This window comes from Camellia sinensis, chromosome 1, assembly GCF_055761805.1.
Source record: "Camellia sinensis isolate YWXY chromosome 1, ASM5576180v1, whole genome shotgun sequence".
Classification (NCBI taxonomy): Eukaryota; Viridiplantae; Streptophyta; class Magnoliopsida; order Ericales; family Theaceae; genus Camellia; species Camellia sinensis.
In genome coordinates, this window is record NC_138961.1 from 51,139,085 (window position 1) to 51,149,326 (window position 10,242).

The window sequence follows — 10,242 nt, forward strand, 5'->3', positions numbered from 1 at the left end:
GAAGGATAACAACAGAGCAGGTTTGTTGCAATTATCACAAGTTTCTAGACAAAGATGAGGAGGATTATGACCTCTACAATTCCAGGGATTTAAAAACTTGCTTTAAAAGAATTTCGAGGGATTTAAAAAACTTGTTTTTTTTTTTTGTTGTTTTGTTTTTTTTTTTTTTTGTGGGTTACATTTTCTTTCATTTGGTACTTGTATGATGTAATTCAGTGTAATGGTTGTAGCGGTACATTTCATACTTGAGAATACAAATAAAGATGGTTACAGTTGTGTTGGTATATGGTTAATAATACATTTGGTACTTCAGAATGCCTAAGAATACGTTTTGTTTCATTTGGTATATGATGGTGTAGTTGTGGTTTCGTTTCTTTTTATTTTGTTTCCTTTATATTTCCAGACCTTTGCCCACTACAATCCACTAGCAATAAACTTGATTTTGTAAATAAAACGGTGCATATTTTTTTTAGAGAATAAAACATTACAAAAAGAAAATAAAAAAAAAAAATCACCCGAAATTTCATTAGAAGAAAGGACCGTTGGCCAGAAGTCAACCTAACAATTACAATACACAACAGGAAAACAAACCAAAAATAACACTACCTAAACATTAATTCTAACAAATTAAAAATTAATTAGCTCAGTTGAATTTCCATCCAACAATATTTTTTTTTTTTGATAGTTGAGTATCGGGGCCAGCACCCATTCGGAGTGACGCATCTCGACTAATCTCAGGGTCCTGAGCCGATCGACCTGGCAAAGACGTAGTGACCCACCAGTAGCCAGCTGGGGGCGGCATTCGAACCTGAGACCTAGAAATGAGCATACTCTTAGGTCTTTGGTACCTTACCCTCAACCAATTGAGCTGCCCTTATAAGTTCCCATCCAACAATACTTAGTAGCCAATCTAGTGGTTCAAAGCATCAGGCATCATCTTCTTCTTGCAACCTGCTCAAACCACCACCAAAATTGTTGACTTGTCTCCAAACTTCCAGTTATATCACCATTGTTTTAGATTAATAACATTTGACAAATAAGAAATAAAAATGAAGTTAATAAGTATACAAATAAAGAAATACCCAAAGACATAAATAGAAATGCTCAAATTATGAAGTGTCAACAAAACTGAAAATCAAAGTGCAGGACACTACTGCAGAGAACCATGAGGATCCTGATCCAAACCCCTCCCCCCTCCCCAACACGTCACTTACCTCCTCTTCCTCCCTTTCTCTCCAAAGCGTACATCACATCACACACCTCACTTTTTTTAATTAAAAAACAAAACAAATTTTATTTTAATAAAATACATATAATTTTTACTATATAAATTTGATTTTTATAAAGTTAATATTATTCAAAAAATATCAACGAAATATTTAAAATGATACTTAAATTAATAATTCAAAAAATATACGAAAAAAACTTACATAATTAAAATGATTTGTATGATTTGAAATTAATGTAAATAATAATTATTTAGAATTACTTTTTGAATAGAAGAATATTATTTTTATTTATTAAAAAAACGTAAAGAATAATAAAAATTAAAATATTAACTCAAATTGTAGAAAATAATAATAATAATATTCAAACCATATAGATATCAACTCAGATTGTATAAATAAAAAATAATAATAAACCATACAAATAATAATAATATTATTTTATTTTGATAAATATTGTATAACTTGTAAAATATAAATAATTTTTTATAAAATTAATACTGTTAAAAATATATCGACAATTGGTTTAAAATGAGATTAATATTAAATATATTTAATAAATTTAACATAATAATTTAAAAATTACATTATTTTAAATTATTTAAATGATTAAAATGAAATGTCTGATTAAAATTGATACAAATAAAAATTGAGCTTGTTTGGGAATTGAAAATTTTAGTTGATTTTTAAAATTTTTACAAGAAATGTGCAAAAAAGCAAAGAGATGAATAATGCTAGAGACCCACAATTTGGATTCTTACATATCCGCACAATAAGGTGGCAAGAAAAGTGGGTCATACACAATTGAGTATATGATAAATCAAAAGTTGACATGTATCTTACCACATCTATATTATATATATAATCAAATGTAGTTGCTAAGCCTCCATTTGGAAAGTGAGTTGGTTTTTTGGCTTTTTAGTTTTTTTTGGCTATTTTAGCCTGGGGCTAAAAAGCCTGGTTTGGGAAGGGATTTTTAGCTTTTTTGGCTTTTGACTTTTTGGTGAGGTGTGTTCCTGTTAATTTACCAAAGTGCCCTTCCCAAAACACATCTACCTTAATTGCAAGGGCCATGTCATCCACGTCAGCAAGCCAACTGTCTGAAATAATTGTTGTTCTTTTTTATTTGTTTAGTTGTTTATTTTGGATTTCGATTTGACGTATTTTGCTTAATTTTTGTATTTTTTTTTAAATTTATGTTTTTGTCATTTTTTTTTTATACATTGAAATTAGTTCTTGTTCTTTAATTTACGTTTTTTGTAATATTTTGTTTAATTTTTTTTTTTCATTTTCTGTGAAATGATAAAAAGTGAGGTTTTATTTTATTGTCCTGTGCAATTTAAATAATTTAATTTTAATTTTAATTTTAATGTAATTTTTATTTTAATTTTATTTTAATTTTAAATATTTAAATAATCTAAATAATCTAAAAAATTTAATAAGCAAAAATTTAAAATAAATATTCAAAAAATTTAAAGCATAAAAATTTAAATAATTTAAATATTTAAAAAATTATTTTAACAAAAAAATTTAAATAATTTAAATATTCAAAAAATTTAAATAATTTAAAATGTTAATATTTTAATTTAAAAACAACTCTACACTCAAATCGTAACTAAACACATAAAACAAAACTTAATTAAGAAATTATTTTTAAAACGCATAGCCAAACACATAATTTGAAACTCCATACTACTTTCATAACTCTACACTCAAATTATAACCAAATATCTAACAAAAAAATTAAAATATTTAAAAATATTTTTATAAAATAGAGTTTGAATTTTTTTTATAAAAAATTTTAAAATTTAAAAAATTCAAATTGTAATATTTTGAAATTAAAATATTTAAAAATATTAAAAAACGTTTTCCTTTTTGCTGTTGACATGACTTGGTTGGTTGAGGTAATACTTTAGTGCAGCTGAGTAGGACACGTGGACGGTAGTGGCTAATTGGTTCAACATTTCCAACGTGGGGCATTTTGGTAATTTAACCCCTTGTTGTATGTGAGCTACCATTCAAATGGAGGCTGATTCATATTTTGTCGCCTTGTGGCTAATTTAGCCAATTTTGTCGTGTTTTGGCTAAGTTAGCCCACAACCGGCTTCCCAAACGTATCCTAAGTCAACAAGATTCAAAACTTAAATCCTAAATTCTCATAATTTTGAAAAGAAAAAAAATATTATGTGACACTGTCTTTCACCTCTCTTTTCACTCTTCAAGCCTTTTCACTCTCTCTCTCCCTATATAAAATATAAAATATTAAAATATTCATCCATATCCATCATCCATATCCATCACCAACAATAATATTTATCCCCAAATAATAAAATATTCATCCATATCCATCACCTACAATAATATCTATCTCACTCTCAATCTCAATTTAATATAAAAAAAAAAAAAAAAACCCAGAACTCCTATAACTTTCACGGACACACCTCTATTCAATTTATTCCAATCAAATTCAATCATTTTCTCATCTATCCATCTTTTATTTCTCAGAATAACTCATCTTCTTCATTGTTACATTTTGCAAGTTTGATAATCTAGAAAAATCATTATAAGGTCAGTGTAATATTATTTCTTATTTTATATATATTTTTTTAGTGTTGGTTACTTTATGTGTATATATTTCTCTTTCTTAATATTTTTCAATTCATCTACACATCTTTTCATATTCTCCATTTTTATGCTCCTTATATTATTTCTTATTTTATATGCATTTTTTAGTGTTTATTACTTTTGTATGTATATATATATATTGCCAATATTTTTCAGTTTATCTCCATATCTTTTCATCTTCTCCATTATTACATTCAATCATTCTCTCATCTACTTATCTTTTCTCAAAATATCTCATCTTCTCGATTGTTATATTTTACAAGTTTGATGATCTGTGAAAATCATTACAAGGTCAGTGTAATATTATTTTTTACTTTATATGTATTTTTTTTAGTATTTGTTACTTTGTGTGCATATATATTTTTTCTAATATTTTTCAATTCATGTACACGTTTTTTCATTTTCTCCATTTTTATGATCCTAATATTATTTCCTACTTTATATGTATTTTTCCAATGTCTATTACTTTTATGTGTGTATATTTTTTTCCTAATATTTTTCAATTCATTTACACATCTTTTCATCATCTTCATTATTACATTTTGCATGATTTGGGCTTGCTTTTTTTTTTTAAAAAAAAAAAATTGTGACTTGCGTTTGTTCTTCAATTTAATCAGATTTGAAACTCATGAAATCTTAAATTTAATTTTTTTTATTTTATTTTATCTCATATCTATCACACCATCATACCCATTAATAGTTTCAGGTAAACTCTCGAAATCAAGAAGATCAGCTATGCATAGAGTTAATATCACATTTGCTCCTTCAAGCTCTCTCAATAATCTACAACCAATATACATCCAGTTAAATACACACACAAAAAAAGAGCTTCAAAACCTTAAACACAATTTATCAATTTTAAAATTTTTAAAAGCAAAAAATATATTTGGCTTAAAGTGATAGGTACATCTAACAATATTTAATTTTAAAATTTTAAAATGTTTAAATTCTATCTAAACATACCTAATTTAAATTTTTGATTTTTTTTTAATAATATTAAAAAAATGGTTCAAATCTATTAGTGTATATCTAAATTTTGAATTAACCCACATGGCATAATCTTACTCGATTTAACATTTAAATTTTAAAATTAACTATAATGTCTAATTATATTATTAGAGGAATTCTAATACTTTATTTTGAATTTTTCATTTTTTTTTTAATTTTTGCAAAATTTAATGCTAAGTGTTGATTTTTTATTGGCTATCCATAATTTTATCCAAAGTTCTTTTTGTAGGCTATAATGATAACAATTGACTACCATCAATTTTAAAATTTTCTATCAATATTTTTTTTTTTTTGAAAAAATCATCATCAAGCATGCAATTTAAAAAGTAAATATATTTTATTCTATTACAACTTTATTAAAAAAGTAAATTTATTTTGCTACTATTCAATAAAATATATATGCCTTTATTTTGATATGATAAACAAAATTAAATTATCTTTTACTCATACGTAATCTCTCACAAATATTTTATCTTTTTAAAATTTTGATTATCAACAACCGAATTCCCACATTTCTCTCTTCTTTTTTTTGTAGGATGTTTATTTTACTTTTATCTTTACTTTTCAAATTAGATTTAATATCTATCTTTTTACCTATGTATATATTTATACTATATATATAAGCAAATAAGTGTGTTCTCTAAAATTTTTAAAGTATTTATACTCAATTCTTAAGCAGAGTTAAGATTCTATTTCCTACATGTTGCTCTTTCAAAGTTATGTTTTTAATTTTTCATCCTTATTTTTCTCCAATAAGAAATATTTTTTCTCTTACTATTGTTTTTATTTTAAATTTTTAACTTTTAAAATCTTTTTATTATCGAAGACTCCTTACCTCTTTTTATTTATTTTTTTATTTATCTTATTCTTCTCCAATATTTTCATTTTTCTTTATTTCTTATTTCTTCCTTTTTAATTTTTTTTTTTTTTTTGTATCCCCAATCCTATCATTATCTCCAACTTTATTTTTATTATATTTTTCGTATGATCCTTTTTTTTAATTTATTTTAATCTCTAATCTAATAATTATCTTCAAATTCATTTCTATCTTATTTTTCAAATGCTTCACACTTTAGCTATATATTTTAACATGCCATCGAGTTTTTTTAGTGTTTGCATATTGGGTATAATGTTTTGTTCAAACTCTACGTTTAAGATTCGAGTTACATTCAACCATCGACAACGTTGTAATTGGTTAGGCAATTGTAAGATTTTAGGGTTTTGATGAATTTTATTCTCTTTGTATACCTATATGTATATGTAGTGGGGGCATTTTTTTTGTTGTTTTCTTTAAAGGGGCGTTTGAACATTTTTACATTATTTGTAGTAGTATTCATTTTTACATTTTTATATTATTTGTAATGGTATCCACTTTTACATTATTTATTTTTAAAGCTAGAATAATGTTCGATATAAATATAGTTCATGCTGCTAAATGACCTGCTTGGACTAAGATAATTTTATAATCAATGTTTCAAATGACAAATTGATGGAAAAAATGAATGTATGAACTTAGGTATTAGATAGTTATCATATTTAAAATATTTGTTAGTTATAACTCTCTGTTATATTTTAAATTTATAAGAATTTTATATTTTATAATACAAAAATGAGTATAATAAATTATTTAACTTATACATTCCCGATTTCCGTGCATAGCACGGGTTACCGCTAGTTATTGTAGATCAAATTGTGGGAGACTATTTGTGGGTCTTAAACATTTTTCTATAAACTACTTAAATTACTTAAATAAAAATAAATTTTTAATTTTTAAGACTTTAAACACTAATGATCACTATTTGGTTACATTTTCAAAATTATTCTTTTTTAAACTATATATAAGTTTGATGAAAAAACGAGAGGATATTTTTTAAATCTTAAAATTACGTTTTTTTTTTAATTTAAAAACATCTTTTTTAAATTTAAATTATCAAAAATGATTTTTTTTACCAACTTTAGCCACACATCACATTTTAATTATTCAAATATTTCAAAATAACGCAACTTTTTTTTTTTAAATTGTTATTTTATACATTTTATTAAATATTCTTAATATTATTGTTGTTTTAAAATTATAGTCCATATCATCTCAATGTTATTAACTTTTAAAAAGGTCAGATTTATATTTTAAAATTTATACATAGTTTATAAAAATAAAAATAAAAAAGTCTCTAAAATTATCAACAAAAAAGAATAGTTATCAATAAAAAATAAGATTGAAACATAAAAATATTAACTCAAATCATATACTAAAAATAGTTTCAAAAATTAGTTTAAAAATATTAATCATACAGTATATTTCAATTTTATACAAATTTATAAAGATAGCAAAAAATAGTCACAAAAAAATAATTCGCATGATATATTTTTAGTTTTAAAAATATTTGAGCGGGGTGCATTTAATTGCCTTGCAAGTTTAGTCTAGGTAGGGTGCAAGTTCAGTCTGTGTGGGTACAAGTTTAGTGTGTGTGGGATGCAAGTTGAATCTGTGTGAGAGTGCAAGTTGAATATATGTGGGGCTGCAAGTCCAGTCTGTGTAGAATGCAAGTTGAATATATGTGATAGTGCAATGCAAGTCCAATTTATCAATTAATATTTGTATGGTTTGAAAATTTGAATATGGTTTGAATTATATATATTAATATTTGCAAGTCCAGTCTGTATATATATATATATATTTTATTTGTATGATTTGAATTAATATTTGTACGGGTGGAATAGTTGAAATATAATATAAAAATTAATTTTTGTAACTAATTTTTGTAACTAATTTTTGGTTGAAGCTTAAAAGTTGAAATAATTAGTTTAAAATTTGTTACCCAAAAGGCAACCTAAGAGGGAGGTGAATTGGGTTTCTACAAATTAAAACTAATAATTACCCAATAAAAACTTGACAATAAGTACAGTAGGTATAACATATAATAATCACAATAATATTAGATGAATATCACACTTAAAGCAATTTAAAGAGATGAGGAAAGAGAAGGCAAATAAGATTTATAATGGTTTGACTTTAATCAAATCTACGTCCACTCCTCAAGTTTCACTTGAGATTTTTCACTATTCTTCTAACTTCACTGGGGTGTTAGCAATATCATGCACATGGAGCAATTCTTCACAAATTTTCTAGTATTACAAGCTCGCTAGTGACTTCTTACAAGATTGGAGATGAGCGTTTTTGCTTTCAAAGAAAGCTACAAGGATAACCTCTCTCAGGTAGATACAAAATAATGAAACTTTTAGACTTTTTTGTAAAACCTCTCAAAGGCAAATAAGCTTAAGGCTAAGGCTCAGTGTATATTTTCTGAAGAATGAATGAAACAGAGATTTAGAACTCTTCAGATAACTCGGAGAAGATAGAGTGTGTGATTGATGAAGGATGAAAGAATATTTCTTGCACTTAGTTCTCTTCTCTCTGTTCCTCTGTTGTTTTTATCTTCTGCATAGAGCTTTGTTATATACAGAATTCAGTGCTCTGTATCTTTCTTTTTACCGTTGGTTTCTTCCGGTTAGGGATGGTGAAATAATATATATCAAATCAATGTCACCCTTTATGTTTAGCCCATGTGAGTTTTTCCCGTTGGAAGATAATCAGATAGCCGTTGTAAAGTTGAACTTGAAAAAAAGCCGTTGCAAAACTGATTCATACAGAGAGGGGTCATCTACCCGGATGTACCAAATGAACATTTTCTGTTGGTGGTCATCCACCCGAATGTCCCCTCAGATATCCTTTCGGACGTCCAGTCACTCTCAATTGTAAAGAATGACTAATGCGGTCGTCGAGCATACTGTTTGTTTGACAGCCCGAACAAAACTAAAGCAGACCAAAGTGAACTATGCAGGTTTGCCACCCCCGGTTGTTCCCCCTAAATGTCCGGTTGGTCAACCATCCCTTGGTGGTTTGACCTCTGCCCAGACGTCGAGCCAATTGACCACCCCTTGGTGGTTTGATCTCCTCTTTTGCTGATGTTTTCTGTTGTGTTCTGCTGCTTCGGTTGCTTTGTTCTTTGTCTGTTTAAGGTTGAATTGTGGTCTCCAAAGAACATAAATTAGACATAGAGAAGATGAGTTATGTTGTTAGATTAATTATAATATTTCAATTAATTTAACTCTTTCAAATAAATCAAAACAAAATCATCAAAATCTATGTTATTCATGCTATGACTAACAAAAATATTACAAAAAATTAATTGTGACGCCCCAAATTTTTGGAATATCGAAGGAAATTAAATAAAAACTTAATTAAAAACTTGACATTTTAATTAGAAATTTCAACTTTCATATAATCAGAAGTCCAACAATGCCTAATAAAAACTTAAAATGTCAAATAATACATTAAACAAATCATAACGTCCTTAATTATTAATACATAAGATAATAAAATTTTATCCCTCTATAGTCATGACTTTAAGTCAACCAAGGCTTTATGTTAGTGTCAACTCCGTTTTTAGCTTCCATTCCCTCCTCATAAAAATCTGACATAAAACGTCAGGGTAATAAAACTATGCTATGAGTTTCGCAACACAGTAAGAAAACACAATAAACCTACTTTTCTTTTTAAGAGAAAAATAACGAGATTATACAAATGATATAACAATATAATTGCAAATATAAATTACAACCATTAAAATAATTTCAACAATTTTAATAAATTATGTGACACTCAAAATCTCACTAAAGATATTTAACTTATTGACTACTAAGTCATGACTACAGTTAATTTGAACCCCCTCCTGGTCAACTATTCAAGTGTTACCAACCGTAACTACTAGGGATGCCCACGTCTAGAGTTACATACTAAAGTAGTGGCATCTGTGGTCTGCCCCAAGGGAACGGTCTTCCAGAAGTACGTAATCTCCTTGTGTGTCATATGCACATCCACCCTTATTCTAAAACCGAAAACCGAAAATGGGTCAGATAAGTTTTGTGCCATCTTAGGGTTTCATGACACAATTTACGTACGAACTCTTAAAATCAAGGCTCACCCTGAACAGCCAGTATTAATTGTCAACCGTTAATTTCGTACTCTCCGTTGATTATTTTACTCTAATTTCCATAATAATTACAAATATTTAAATCACCATTGATGTTATACCATTTTATTACAATTTTCAATAGAAAATATTAACACATACGTTTTGCAATAATCAACCAATGTACAAATTATTATAAACAGCTAAATCAAGACATAGTGTGAAATAATAAATTTTAAATAATAAAATAAATCGCAACAACACACATGCATACTAATTTACGAGATCTAATTAAATAGATTAGTACAACACTTATTTTTAAGTTCTAACAAATAATTGAAATGGTAATCTTGATTCATTAATATTCTGTCTAAAATTTTCATAACATAATTTTTGTAATTAAAATTACA